The sequence below is a fragment of the Triturus cristatus genome, chromosome 3_1 (assembly GCF_964204655.1).
Source record: "Triturus cristatus chromosome 3_1, aTriCri1.1, whole genome shotgun sequence".
Classification (NCBI taxonomy): Eukaryota; Metazoa; Chordata; class Amphibia; order Caudata; family Salamandridae; genus Triturus; species Triturus cristatus.
Window position 1 is genome coordinate 669,356,710 of NC_140583.1, and position 15,487 is coordinate 669,372,196.

A 15,487-nucleotide genomic window follows, 5' to 3' on the forward strand; every position below is an offset into this window, starting at 1 on the left:
AACTGCAAAATTGAATTATTGCAAAGCACATAGAAACTGCACATCATAACTGAAAAACAAAACTATCATTGAAGCACTGCATGTCTCAATTGAAAGCAAAACCATTTAAAACTACATTTCTAAATTGAAAGACACAACTACTAAAAAGCACATGTTGAAACAGCAACTCATGTGTTGAAGTGGCTACACAAAAATATATAATTCAAAACAAATCATGACTAAAAAGCAACTATGATCGAAATACTACATTGCAAAACTGTCTGAATTCTCTAAATACATGTAAAAGCAATAACTCATGTGCATCTAGAAATAGCTCATAGATATCTGGATACATGTTAAATGAATACACAAAATAAATAAATCAAGCTCTTGAATGCTCCTAATGTCTCTAATGGTTAAACTTGAACCTCTACTGTTAAAGTAGCCAAACTCATATATTGTAGCATCAGCAACAGGGTTTTTTTCTCTTCAATCTCTAGCTCAGAAAATATCTACTCTAATTTTATTGTCTCTATTATTTCATCCCTTCGCTGTGAAAAAGAAAACATACACAGCCTTCTCTTGTCAGGTCTGAACTCCATGTTGATAAAACAGTTCACACTTCCAGCAAAGCACATCCTGTAGTTCCCTCTTCTTCACTTTTACACTAGCAGTTCCCTGTGTGAAAGACACACAGCCCTCATGCATGTAAAGTCAACCTCATGTAAAGGAAACAGTTCCAATCGCAGCACACTCTGCTGATCCCTCCTTGCTTGGAAAGAAGCAGTCCATCTGTGTAGGACACAACTCTCCTGCATCTATCTTCATCTGTATCTCCTCGACAAAGGAGGTCCCCATCCGGACCGGTCAGCCACAGGACATCAGCTTCCATCGTCCGGTCTGGTGATCACTCCAGGCTTGGGGGGAGGGGAGGGCCCCACTCACACGGGGGAATAGAGTCCCACTCACACAGGGGAAGGGGGTCCCACTCACATGGGGGGACTGGGAGAATCTGAAAAAGAAACAAGCATCACTCTTCTTGCAAAAAACATTTTTCAAAAGCACACGTTTTCTGTCTTGCATTTCTGAAAGTACAATATTTTCATTTCTGTCTGCATAGCTCTCCTCTAGCTCTGGGGAATTGTCTAAGAATTCTACCCACGCATTAGCCTCTGAATTCTTGGTAAAATCTCTCTTTTTCTCTACACAGCAAGAAGGGCTGGGGCAGTCTCCTTCACTCACTGCACCCCTCACAGGCGCTGGCCCACCTTCACAAAATCTCTGCGGACACTAACTGGTCCCTTGCCAGAAATAACAAGCAGAGACTTCTCTGCACTAGCCCCTCCTTTACAAAACTTCTGTAGATGCTGTGGAATGCCATCTTATCACACCAAGGTCAGGGCAAGCCAACTACAGCTCAAAGTATTTTTCCCTAACTTTACAAATGCCCTTTTTGCTAAATGCTCACAGCCCAGAGCTGTGAAACTATTTTTTCTCAAATGGAATACACAAAATTCAACTAAAACAACCCACTCAGCAGCTCACGTCTAAATTCAACCACACTTTCTCTGTCCAAAACCCCTGCCTTTTTTATTCTTCTTTCTCCCCTCTTCTCTTAGAAGGGAAAAGCACATTTCTACATGCACCTTTTTAAAGGAATACATGTCACACACTCCCAGAACTCCTTTCATGTCTCAGACGAAAAACTGTTTTAACCTCTCCTGACCTCCAGCAAAACTTCACATTCTTTAATCTGAAAATGCTCCACCATTCTGTCTAACTAATTCAAGCAAATTCTTAACTGTCATTAGTCTACCACCTCATGAAAAAAAAAAAACTGCTCTTGACATTCAGGGGCTATTGGTATCAAAAAGAAAAAAGCATTGGCAATATCAAAAGTCACATACCAAGTCCCATGCTACTTCTCTAACAATATCTGGGACAGCATCAGTCAAAGAAGGTATATGTTTGTTCAGTTCACAATAATCAACTGTCATGTGCCAAGAATTATCGCATTTGCACACAGGCTACACAAAATCATTTCAAGTATTTGTGATAAGGGTCACCACCTCTGTATCTGTCAAGCCCTGAATGATCTCATTGATCCCTTCACGCCCATCTGGCATTCTGTAGTGTTTCAAATGAATTTCCTTTGTAACATGGACACCTTCACTGGGGAATCTTGTGTTTCAAACTCCACCTCTGGACCTTCTATTAAATCCTGTGCAAACTGTTTTTCTGTCTGTACATGCCACTTAATAACCATTGCTTCCTCCCATAGGCCAATCACAGTTTCTCTAACTCTGTTCTGTCCAGTATCTTTTTGTGCGCAAAAGCACAGAATCATCTGCATTTGTCCAGCATCTGAATTTAAAAGTGACTCCTCCTTTCCCTGCACTTCCCTGTAACTAAAAAGGGCACATTGCTCTTGAATTAACTCACAAAATACATTTTCATATTTCTGGATTGACCACATATCAGAATTATTGTATTCAATCTGCTGTTGTTCACATTCAAAATCATATTGTTGCATTTCTCTTTTGGAGCAAAATGTATCATTCACTGTCATGTCTAATTTATATCCGCAACCAGTGATCGTTAAGTCTAAAACACTGGTCTGTTTATCCCCCTGTACATTTCTTTCTGGCTGCTCAAAAGAATTAATTAGGACCGTCTGTGCAGCTTGTAGCCTGACTGGGTTCTCTGTCACATTTTTCATATCTGAATTATCCTGGCTATTGGAATAGCTGGGCAAAACAAACGGTTTTAGAGCCTGGTACACGTTTAATTCTGTCTTCAAAGATATATTTTCAAACTGGGCATCAACTAACTGTTTCTTCAGCTCACTGCGTTCTTTTTACAAATTCTCAAATGGTTGATGCATATCAAACAACAACACATTTAAAATAACACCGCTGTCTCTGTCTAAAATGTCATTAATCTGCTGCTGAACACCTTTTATATGTATTTCTTAATAAACACTTGAAAGGGATCCAGCCCTTTCTGCCTAACGTAGCAAGCTATTTATAAGCACTTTTTACAAAACACACCTAAACACACACACACCAATTCTAACTCAGCACAATTAGCTCACTTCACGAGCCAGCACATCATATGGGCTACCCCCATGCAAATAAATCAATCGATATCTAAGAGTCTGCTTTCAATTTCTAGAAAACACCACATTCCTTTCCCTTAATTCTACATCTTCGATCCTGTGAGTCATGACGCCAAAATGTAATGAAAGGTCTCAGATCTCCCCTGGACCAAGGTATGTACCGTCACTTTCCCAGGGAGAGAATATCAGTTCCAAACTTATGGAATATAACATATACACAGCACTTCCTAAGGTGGGCAAACTTTCAACACTCCCCCAAAGGCAAGGCAAGAAAACAATATCAAATGAGTCTCCTCTAGACCAAGGTAACACACACAACACTTCTCTAGAACGATATATACTTTGCACATCACTTGCCAGGAGTAGAACAACTTCCTATAACACAATTACATGCTAGAAGAGAATTCACCCATCCTTCTACAACAGAATACTTGGCCAAGAAGAGTCCACACCTCCTGCTACAAGGAAAAGACGAATTGGTATATCTGGGATATATTTATTAGTAAATTGCACCACACGGTAAGCCAAATGCACCTATCACAGCAGACTCTAACATATCAATAGTATGATTGAAACACAATCAAGGCAAACATATATGTAGAAATCTATATGTGTATATAAATGTATGGAACCTGAAAATATAGTTATAGTAAGCAAGAACAGTAGTTTTTTTTTTTTCTAACGCTTTGTCTTTTGAAGGGATCCAGTAACTTTTTTTATTTTTATTTCAAAGACCTTTATTGTATCATTACAAATTATCACAGCACCATGCCTACAACCTCACGGGCCGGCTGCATTCAATAAAACCTGCCAGTTACTCTCGCATATATACACAGCCATTTTACCGACAACCCAGAGGCCCGACGGCAAGGTTCAGTAACATAACCTGTTTTCCATCGTTACATGATACACAGTAGTCCAAGGTCCATGAAGTTTTTTTGTTTTTTTCCCATTTTTTCCTTCATTTTATAGTAACAATGAATGTGAACTTGGGATCTGGATGTCCATAATCACAGTACTAAACAGAAAGCCGTGATTGCTGTAGTCTAGCCAGGCACACAAATGTAGTTACATACATAACAGGTCCATAAAAATGACAGGCCCCTCGAACATGACAGACCTCCGTTCGAGAGGTCATGAAAATGGTTCATCAATAAAGGGCCATAAATCAAGGGGATATTCAAGCATAACATCAGTGCAGAACGTGCCTCCCATCCTTGTGGTCTATCTTCTATGTCGCAGATTGATATATTTATAACAGCTCTACATACCCCTATAAATCTTATGTCATAACCCTTGCTCTGCAAACAGGCTATCCAACTCCCCCTCATTGTCAGCGCTTCAATAGTCATAGTACATCAACATGATGGAGCATCTTATCCAATATACAATAATCCCATCCATCCGAACTCATCAGCACAGCAAACCCTTATAGATCTGCAACTACGCGTTTGTTATATCTGTAGGGTAATTTTCCTATAATCCCATATCCCTGTCTGTATCCGCTTCTACCTGACTTCCATCTCCAGATGAATTTGTATTGGCCACCAAGTATTCCCTGAACGGATCCCATATTGCCCTGGCCCTACTGCTCAATGGTTGTGTATCGGCATATACTGTGTTCTGTTCTTGACAATATAGTAAATCATTTATCCAATCCTTAAATTTCGGTGCACGGCCCCTCCCCCACCTACAGGCAACCCTTCGCTTCGCTAGTAAAAGTGCAATGTTTCCAAACTTCCTGCTCTACTTGGGTATCTGCATAGTACATCCCAGCAGCATAGTGAGCGGGTCCCTTTCAATCGTATCACCCACCATAGCTTGTAGTGCTGTGTGTACCTGCGTCCAGTAGTCAGACACCCCTGGACATGTCCAAGCCAAGTGTAAGAAGCCTGCTCCTTCCGAGTTGCATCGCTCACATCTGTCATTATCCGATAGGTAGAACCGCATCTTTTTTTTAGGCGTTAGTACAGTCGCTGCAAAAACTTATAATGGATAATTCGCAGCCTGCAGCTGGCCGAGATCTTGGAAGTGAGCTCACAGCAATATGCCCACTGAGCCTCCGTTATGTCCCTGCCGATATCAACACACCAGTGCTTGAGCGCTCTACACTCTCCACTCTCACATTGCTCTCGGATGCTACGGTATAGGTGAGAAACTAGATGCCTTCCATCCGCAGATGTAAGCAGAACTTGCAATGGCAGCACTGTTTCAGGTTCCTCCGGAAACTGCGGTATAAGAGCCCTCAATCCCTGCCGCAGCCGGACATAATAAAAGATTTCTAGCGGTGTAGGTCGATATCCGTGAAACAATTGTTCCCGTGTTTTGAACTGACCATTCACAAATAGGTCGCCCCAGGAGCAGATTTTCAACTTAACGCACATCACCTGGAACCCCCCTTCCTGCAATAGGGATAGACCCGGATGATAAACTAGTGGCAAAGTCGGTGCATACAGGAAATCAATTGGTATTCTGCGTAGTATCCGCCGCCACGCATCTATCGTGCACGTTACCGATGTAGCCGGCGTCTCTATTGCACTTAATGGGCCATGAATAATGCCCTTCAGTGGAAGAGGTCGAGCTATCCATTCCTCCACAGCCAGGTGCGGCATGAATGGCGTAGGCGCAAACCAATGGTATGCGAAATGGGCTTGAGCACTCAGATAATAAACTAGAAAATCCGGGACATCAAATCCCCCGCTGATATATGGCCGGGTAATAATCGACCACGCCAATCTCGGTTGCTTGCCAGCCCAGAACAGCTGTAACAGCTCAGAACGTAATATTTGGAAAAAAAAACGCACCTGGATAGTACGGAATATTCTGGAACAAGTATAAAAATCCAGGTAAAACCACCATTTTAATTAGTGAAGCCCTACCAGCCATGGTGAAAGGTAAAGAAATCCACCGTGTAACATCCTCTGCCAGTTTAGTGTTTGCAGTGCCATAATTCAGTCTTAACGTCTCCCCCTTCACAGTTGATATCTGGATCCCTAAATAACGGAGGTCAGAGTCACACCATTCAAGTGGATAGTCCAATGAGAATCGGGCTAGCGCAGGGGTCAGGGGAAAAAACTGTGATTTTTTCCAATTGATTTGTATACCAGACAATCGACCGAACACCAAGAATTCCCTGAGCAGCGGATTGAGGTTAGTCTGCGGATCTACCACATACAACGTTAAATCGTCCGCATAGAGTGATACATCTATCTGACGTTGGAAACATTTAAAAGCACTGTGTTTGTGCAGTTGTCGGATACGGCATGCTAAAGGTTCAATCGCGAATAGTAATAGGGACAATGGACACCCCTGTCTGGTACCTCTGGTTAAGGAAATCGGGTCCGACAGCTCACCATTAATTAGTACTCTCGCCGTTGGATCAGTGTAAAGTAACTTTATCCATGCCACGAATATTTTAGGAAACCCCATCCTGTACAAAACGGCAAACAGGTAGCTCCATTCGACCGAATCGAATGCTTTTGTGGCATCAAGGAATATGGCAGCTACAGGTAGGTCTGGCGCTATCGTGTGGATCAGAGAGAATAGGGTACGCAAATTACTGGCCGTGGATCTCCCGGGGACAAACCCTGCCTGATCCGGAAGGGCTATCTTAGTCATAAGCAGGGAGAGCCTAGTGGCAAGCACCTTCGCCAATATCTTAGCGTCACAGTTTATCAAAGAGAGCGGCCTATACGAATCGCATTCAGCGGGGTCTTTACCTGGTTTCAGCAAAGAGGTAATCACCACCTCCCTCATCGACTCTGGCAAGATGCCTATCTCCAAAGACTTCTCAAAGACCTCTTTTAGCACTGGGGCCATTATATCAATATAACATTTATAAAATTCCGCCGGCAGACCATCCAGGCCAGTCGCCTTACCATTATTAAGCGACATGATTGCATCTCTTATTTCATCAAGTTCGAACGGGCCCCAAGGAACTTCCTATGTGCGTCGCTCAGCCAGAAGAGTGCCACATCATCCAGGAAGTGCCCAAATAGGACCTCCTCAGCGCGTTGTGTAGCATATAACTCCTTATAATGTGCTGTGAAGAGGCCAAGTATACCCTTCGTATCCTGGTGTGTTCCACCCTCCGATGTACGTAATTCCAGTACGTGTGTGTTGCACCGCGGATGTCTAGTGATCTCCGCTAAGGCTCGACCCGGTCTCTCTCCCTCACAGTATCTTCGAGCCTGCCAATGTTTACCTCTGAATTTGGCCTCTCTATCGGCTTCCTCTTCATTTTGCGTGAGCCTTTCTCTAAATTCCTTATGAATGGGGCCCATCGGCTCCCGGGCCATCCTGGATTCCATCTCCTTAAGGCCTTTCTCTAGTTTCTTAAGCGTCCCTCGAATGTCTCTCAATACCCCAAAGCTCTTTGAGATGTAGTACACTCTGACCGTCACCTTAAACGCCTCCCAGATGGTATCCACACTATCCACCGATCCTTTGTTGCGAGGAAAAAACTCTGCAATTTCCTCTCCTAATTCTGTTTTAAACTGTGTATCCAGAAGTGCCGTGGAGTGCATACGCCAATTTGGTACGGCCCTATCATAACCCGGGACCGATATCTGAACCAGAACTGGGCAATGGTCCGAATAAGACCTCGGTAAGTGCATAACTCTGCCTAAATTAACCACCAACCCTCGAGACAGAAAACAGTAATCAAGTCTAGCCCACATGTTGGCGTATGTGGTAAAGTGTGTTCCCTCCCGAAGCCCAGCATGCACAAACCTCCAACCATCTATCAGTCCCCCTTCCGCCATTATACCCTCTAAAGCATCCCTTGCATGTCTGTTATATTGAGGGCTGCCATCTGACCTGTCCAAGCCTGGAACCATTGCAACATTAAAGTCGTATCGTATGGCATGTTACATGTCCCATGAACTCGTAGTCGTGTCAAGATTAGCCACAGCAACCACAGCAGCGGACTTGCATGAATAAGCAAAACAGCATTCCAATAAACTTCTCCCATCACCCTCTTCTGTAGGAAAAAAGCCCTCAACTGTCCCAAGGCTCCCACCCCCTTTAACGAACTCCAAACACCTTTTCCCTTCCTCTAGCACGTTATACCCTCCCCGCTCCCACTGAAGCAAACCCCAACCTGCCAGCCATGTACCCTCCCCTTCCCTCCCACAATTGCCCCTCGAACTAGGGCTAGTAGATTCCCCACACAACAAAGATACTCGAGGGTATTTCCCTTCGGGGATCATTTCTAGGCGGCAACACTAATTCCCCTCATTATCGCCAAAACCACAATGTTACTTGTAGTCCGGCTTGGTGACCCAGAGGGGAGTCCAGCGTTATAACCATAGGCAACATAGGTACCGCATCACCAAGCAGGACTATCAGTAGTCAACATAGAAGACAAAACACATAGTACGGGCTGAGGAGCATCCAATAATGTGGAGTTCTCAAAATTACACATACACCCCTGTGCTCACAGAATTAAGGAACAATTAAGGAACAATCAGAATGCGTACTCCAGTGCAATGTCTTTCTCAGCCAAGATCCCCATTCTCATATCTCTTGCCCCATACTCGTATACTGAAAAAAAAAAGAAAAAGAAACCAGTATGCGATCAATGTTCACCCCGCTCACTGTTCACCTTCCTCCATCTCCACGTGCAGTGGATCCGGATCTTCCTCCGCCCCCTCAGCAGGCCTGTTAGCACGCTTATAATGTTTGAGAAAATCCTCTACTTGCTGAGGATTTGTGAAAAAATGTTGTCGTCCCTGGTACGTGACTCTCAAACGAGCTGGGTAGAGCAATGCGTAGTCCATTTGCAAGTTGCGCAGCTTGGCCTTTACAGCTAGAAATTTCCTCCGCTCCTCCTGTACCATCGGAGTGAAGTCAGGGTATAGAGTAAAGGAATGGCCATCATATGATTGTGATTTCGTGCCACGGGCCGCCCGTAGACCCGCATCCCTATCCCTATAGTTCAGCAGTCTGGCTATGATTGGCCTAGGGGCCGTACCCGGTTTTGGTCTGGGGCCCAAGGATCGATGCGCCCTTTCCACTATAAATTGCGGAGAAAAAACTTCCGAACCAATCGCCGCCAGCAACATGTTCTCAACGAAGTCCTCCATTTTTCCCACATTGGTCGTCTCCGGAATACCTACTATACGGACATTATTACGTCTACTTCTCGCCTCCAAATCCTCGTTTTTAGACGCAATAACGCGCAGCAAGTTGTCCATTCTGGAGAGCTGCGAAGTGTGCTGTGTCGTAGTGTCCTCCGAGTCCGATATCGGCTGTTCCGCTTCTTTCAGACGGTCTTCGTGGGCATCCAATTTATGAACCACTGCATCCATGCGCGATGACATTCTGTCAACTTTGTCAGCGAGAGTCAAACGTGAGCTTGGGCTGTCTCGTGTCTGGCCTGCCCCTCCTCACTGTTAGCAAGTGCAGAATATCGCCCTTTGTATATGACCACACTCCAATGCTCCAGCCAGCAGGCCCAATATGGTACTATCAGCAGGAAGTGTTAGGGGGGGGGATAGGATGGTCAAATAGCAGTGTATGGTAGAATCACAATGCGTCCCCCAATCTCAAGTCTCTGGTCCCTGGGCCAGGCAATGCGTCGTACCCCTTAGCAATCAATGCTACTGAATCTCAGGACAATGCACTATGCTGTTGCAGTCAGTGGACTTGAAAGGATGCAGTCGCCTTCTAACCCAAGATGGCGCCGATCTCCTCACTCAAACCCTTGGCTCTGCAGTCCAGATCCAGCAGTTCAGTGCGCTCAGCTTGATGTAATGGAGCCTAGTGCAACATTCCCGGCGACTCAGACGGCTCTGTGGAATCCCACAGTATGTCGATTCTTTACAGTTGTAATCCCGACTATCGATTCTGGGGACAGGGCCACGTGCGCAATCACCAGCGCAGCCCAACATGCAATACACTCTCCCCCGATAGTGCTAGTGCCGGTGTTGTTGATCTCCTATGAGGGAGTATGGTCATCAATAATCTATCATTGCTGAAATCAGCATGAAGCTCCAATATAGCGCCAGCACCCCCGACCCCCAAGCGCCACGTCACCAGTCTGCCACCGGGGCTCCTTCTCACACTCCTGCCGTGGTCCCTGACGATGCACAACCCCCTCGTGTGGGACCTCTTCAGTTCGCTTTTCCTTTGTGTAAGGGAGGGGGGATCGAAGAAGCACCTTCCCGATCCGCCAGTCGGGTAAACTGCTCACAACACACATGCGCCTCCAACAAGGATAAATCAGGGCCCTATATATCCCGGGCAGCTTCGGCACTCCACAGCACCAGCCCCCGGCCTGCTGATGGCTTCCAACACTCATATGGGGGGGGAGCCTTGTCACTACCACCCCCGGCAGTCCCCTCTTCAAAGTCCCGGTGCTCCGCTTCTTCCCCGTTTCTTTTTTTCTTGTACCTTAGGGCGCGCCTCGCGACTCACTCGATCTGGAGGCCTAAGGCCGTAATCACAGCCCCGACCTTGCCTGGGAACTGCAGCCGGCCGAGCACCTCGCTTCTTCCACCCGACCTGACCGCTGGAACTTCCGGAGCGCCTCTCTCCTGCAGCGGCTCTTCAATTCCGATCAAACTCGGCAAGCAGTTGTCGGGTCCCTTGCTGAGTCTCTGCGTGCAATGATAGCACCAAATAATGCCTATTAAAGGATATTTAATCGGATATTTGTTGCCGGACTGCGGGAGCCTTACACGAAGGCTTCCACACGCTAGTGTGCCACCTAGCGTCGCCCTCGCAAGAACAGTAGTTAAACTAGAAATTAGTGGAACAGCTCACCAACTGTCTGTCCATCCCGTTTCCACTTCGCCAAAGGGGAGTCCGGTTCTTCGGCCAAAACAGGAGACAGTAGTGACCCTATACGCCCCACTGCCACAGCTGCACGTCTGCCCTGTGATGAACTTCCACCGAACAGAACCCAGACACCTCCTTTAGTACAAGTGGGGACGTATGACGAAGCTCCTGGTGAGCCTCGCCTCCTTTTCCCATCAGAGTCCGTACCCCTCCGCACCAAGGCCACAGCTTCAGCTGGCCAGGCGTCTGTTATGGCTTCATAGCAGAGCGAGCACATTCCTTTCACAAGATCCAGTTCTTTCTGGTCAGTAAAGTGCAAAAAACAAGTGAAAAGGAAAACATGCATTTCTCACCTAGTGAAGCTCAGAAAATGGTGACAGCTCAGAAAATGGAGTCACTCAAGCATAAGCCTCTATTCACGCAAAAGAGCAAAATTAGAATGCAAGATGACATAAGATCAGGCCAAAGACAATAGCAGGCACTGCCGTTAAGCAAAATAAAGTCAGAATCTGAAAGAGAAATAATCAAGCCCTACTTCGTAGCTTATTCTTACTAGGCAGGCCTACACATCACTATATTATGTTATAATATGCTAAATAAGACTGAGATGGTGATGGGCGACGGTCATTATCAGGCTACTTATCCACATAAATGGCACATTCATTACACCTCACTGGCACGGCTAAGCTACACCTTGCTCCTCTTAGATCTACCCTAAATGCAGCAGCCAGAATGGTGACGGGAGTGAAGAAATACGAACACATCTCCCCCGCTCTCTAACTGGCTCCTAATAGAATTGGGTGCTAACTTCAGAACTGCCTGTCTCACCCACAAAGCTCTGCACAGTGGCAAACCCACCTATCTAGCCGCCAAACTCAACAAAGCGGGACAGACAAGAAATTTCAGGAGCACCAACACTATGCTACTCATCCCCCCGAAAACCCGTAAACAAAGACATTATCTCGGTCTTTCTCTGGAAATGCACCCAGAATTTGGAATGCCATCCCCATACATGTCAGGACGAACCCTTTCTTCAAAGAATTCAAAAGCCAGCTCAAAGTGCTCTTCCTCAATCGAGTTCTCACAAAACGACAAAGGTCCTACAATTGCTGATCCTCCATCAACTGAGGATCCAGTTACTACGATAAGAACAACTTCTTACAGCATCTTACTCTTGCCCCGCACATTACTCTCCCCAACTATTACCACCTCCACTTCTACTCTGCATTCGATTGCTACATGACTTATACTGATCAATGAACCATCTTTGAACAATCTGTTTACTGTTCCACTCTTTGTTTACTCAAGTGTTATTCGACAAATGTTGTAAAGTGCTCCGATACCTTCGGGTCTGGCTAGCGCTATGTAAAACTCCAAAATCAGGTTTACATTCCCAAGGACCTAGTGCAAAATCACCAGAAGGGTGAAGATATTAACGCTTGGTTTGCATCTCATGAGGCAGCACTGAGAATGAATGAACTCCCTGACAAGCACTGGGGGGCGGGCCTGTGGAAACACTTTGAGGCCACTGGGAGGAACACCCTGACACCTTTGAAGGAGGGGTCCCTATTTGGACAAAGGTACCTACCTCTGCAAACTAGAGACCCACATTTCTAACTGAGGGCATATGGTGTGTTCCGCATATGGTGATTGGTGATTAGGTATGTCCCATACCAGACTTGGCTTGGCTCATGGATCAGATAGGTATATAGATTACTAGGGTAAAAAGTAGAATAGCATGCTACTGATGGATGAGTCATAAGGTAATACCGGATTAAGCAGGACCCGGCTGGTGCAGAATAAAGGTCACCAAAATGATTCATTGGAATTGAAGAATGATGTCTAAATATTGCACAACTAATATTATGTGCTCTCTAGAGGGAGGGTTGATGTAAAGAGGATGCTGCTGGTTAGAGGCAATAGTTTTTGCTACTGTTATTCATGATTGTAATGGTCATAGTTCATATGCCAAATCCCGCCTGGGTGGGGGGTAAAGATGTGTTTACCGGAGATGTATATGACTAATGCAATGTTGTTGTCTGCTGAATTGAGTGCATTCAATGGAACATGTCTCCCTTAATGTTGTTAAAAATAAACTAAATGCAATTTTCAAAAAGCAAATCTATAATTATCTACTTTGAGATCCTTGAATACCTTAGAGATCCAAATACTGTTGTTTTGTGCATTTTCAGGGCCTTCTCAAGTATCTTCAGAGAATATAACTCTTAACAACAGGAACTCAACAAATTATATTGAAGTCAATTGGATTGCACCACCTGGTCTTGTGGAGTGGTATATTGTCTCCCTCCAAGGAGCTGTCACCCAGAAGAGAACAGTTTCATATGTACAACACGTTAATTTTACAGACTTACTCCCTGGCAGAGAATATCATTTCACAATTACAACAATCAGCGGCCCTTTCAATGAGACATCATCAGTAGTGTCCAAGGCAACAGGTAAGTTATATGATGCTGCTGTTAGATCTATTTTGTAAATCATTGAATTTTATTAACTAAATGAAGTTAAGAAACCTAACGATGAGCATAGGCTTGATAGATACTTAGACACATTTTTTATTGTTTCCAGTTAAGTAAACCATTACAATATAAAAAAACAGCATGCGTATAACAATGAAAATGATGAGAAAACAAAATGTAACCTATTCACTTCTACATTTAACAGCTCAAAAAATTCTTCCAATAAAAGCCATGGGCAGCTGGTCTATCATACTGAAACACATTATGCGCAATTAGGGCCATAATCCGATAAAGTGCAGGGTCCAATATGATACAACAAGGCTGTCGAAACGTACTTTTGGTCCAAGGCTACAGGGAACTGGGTGCTGTGTCAGGGTCTAATATAAAATGATGAGAAGGCTTACAGCAGACAGCAGAGGCAGATAAAACAAGTATTGGTATAGCAAATAGGTCTCGCCTTTGGGACCTTATAAGTGTTTAGCCATGCAACAGTTGATGATGTTGCACAAAGGATATTGTGCTGGATAACTAAAGACTTATAAGGTCCCAAACGCGAGACCTATTGGCTATGCCAATGTTTGTTATCTCTTCTAATGAAGGATAATATCCAGAAACACGTGTCTAGAGATTTACTGCACTAACCTGCATCAACTTTGGTGAAACACTACAGCTAATATTCAAGTAAGTATTTACGAACTGTGCTGGGAGGTAAGGCAGTGTGCTCTCATCCCCCTGCAGGTTAGCTGCTGATGGAAACCCCGTTCTGTCTTCACTCCCATTGATTGGAAGAGAAGCACTTGTAACACCCCCTGCTCGTCTCATCCGTTCTGTCCCCTTACTCTAGATTTATTGAGTGGGACCCATTGTCTGCCAGGGGAGTTGTAAACCAAGACTGATTAAAGTTGGACCCCAGAGCACATTGAAAGAGGTCAAATAAATGAATGAAGTATGTGCTTTTCCCTCACCTGCTATCCGCAAACATAGTGCCTACAGACGAAAACACATTCTGCTTTAACGTTGGACCGAAGATACGCAACTGCAAGCATGGGTTTAGAGACGACACGATAGGGCCACACATGGCTTCTCTTTCGATCAGGAGTTGATGAAGGCAACGGTAGTAGAAATACAGTACACTGAACGGGCTGACAGGGTTGCTTATATAATGAGGTAACAATCGAAACATATATGATGTCGGAATCTTCACTTAAAGTAACTGACACTCCACGCTCTCAACTCCGGACGGACCCACACCTGCTTCAAAGCCGCCCCGAAATGCACACAGGGTCCCTTCACCTGCCAGAACTGCAGCTACACCAGCCTCAGAGCCGCCGAACCACCCGCCAAGAAAGGCCACAATCACCTCCGATGCATCCTACTGAACACCGGCTCCGCACGCAAACATGCCGTCAAGCTCTGGGACCTGCTTGACACTTCATCCCCGGACGTTGCCTTCCTGACAGAAACCTGGATGAACGACTCCTCCGCACCCGACATCACCATTGCCATCCCAGATGGCTACAAGATCACCCGCAGAGACTGCACCAACGGAGTCGGAGGAGGAATCGCCATCGTCCAAAAGAACAGCATCAGGGTCTCGACCAGCACCGACGACACTCTCAGCACCGCCGAACACATGCATTTCCAGATACACACAGACCCCAACTCCACCCTCAGAGGCACCCTCGTCTACAGACCCCCGGACCCCGACCCCAGTTCAGCGACTCCATCGCCGACTTCATCAGCACACATGCCCTGACCTCCACCAACTACATCCTCCTCGGAGACCTGAACTTTCACCTTGAGAACAACAACGACAGCAACTCCACCACCCTGATCGATTACCTCGCCAACCTCGCAGAAGGTTCCTTTTATCATTTTATATGGGACTGTCCAACCCTGCAGGTATACCGTCGGACTATTGCAGACACAATGGCAAAGGCTGTCGGCTCTGAGCTCTGGGAATGAAGACTGACCGAGACATACAAAGCGTTGGCTATCATTGGCAACAGAGGTGGCAAAAATAAATCTGGCAAGGAAATGGGGGGCGGTTGCTGTCCCGACGTGGGAGGAATGGGAGACAGACCTGGACTGGTGTTGGCAAGCAGAATGTGTGATTTACAAGAGCAGAGGG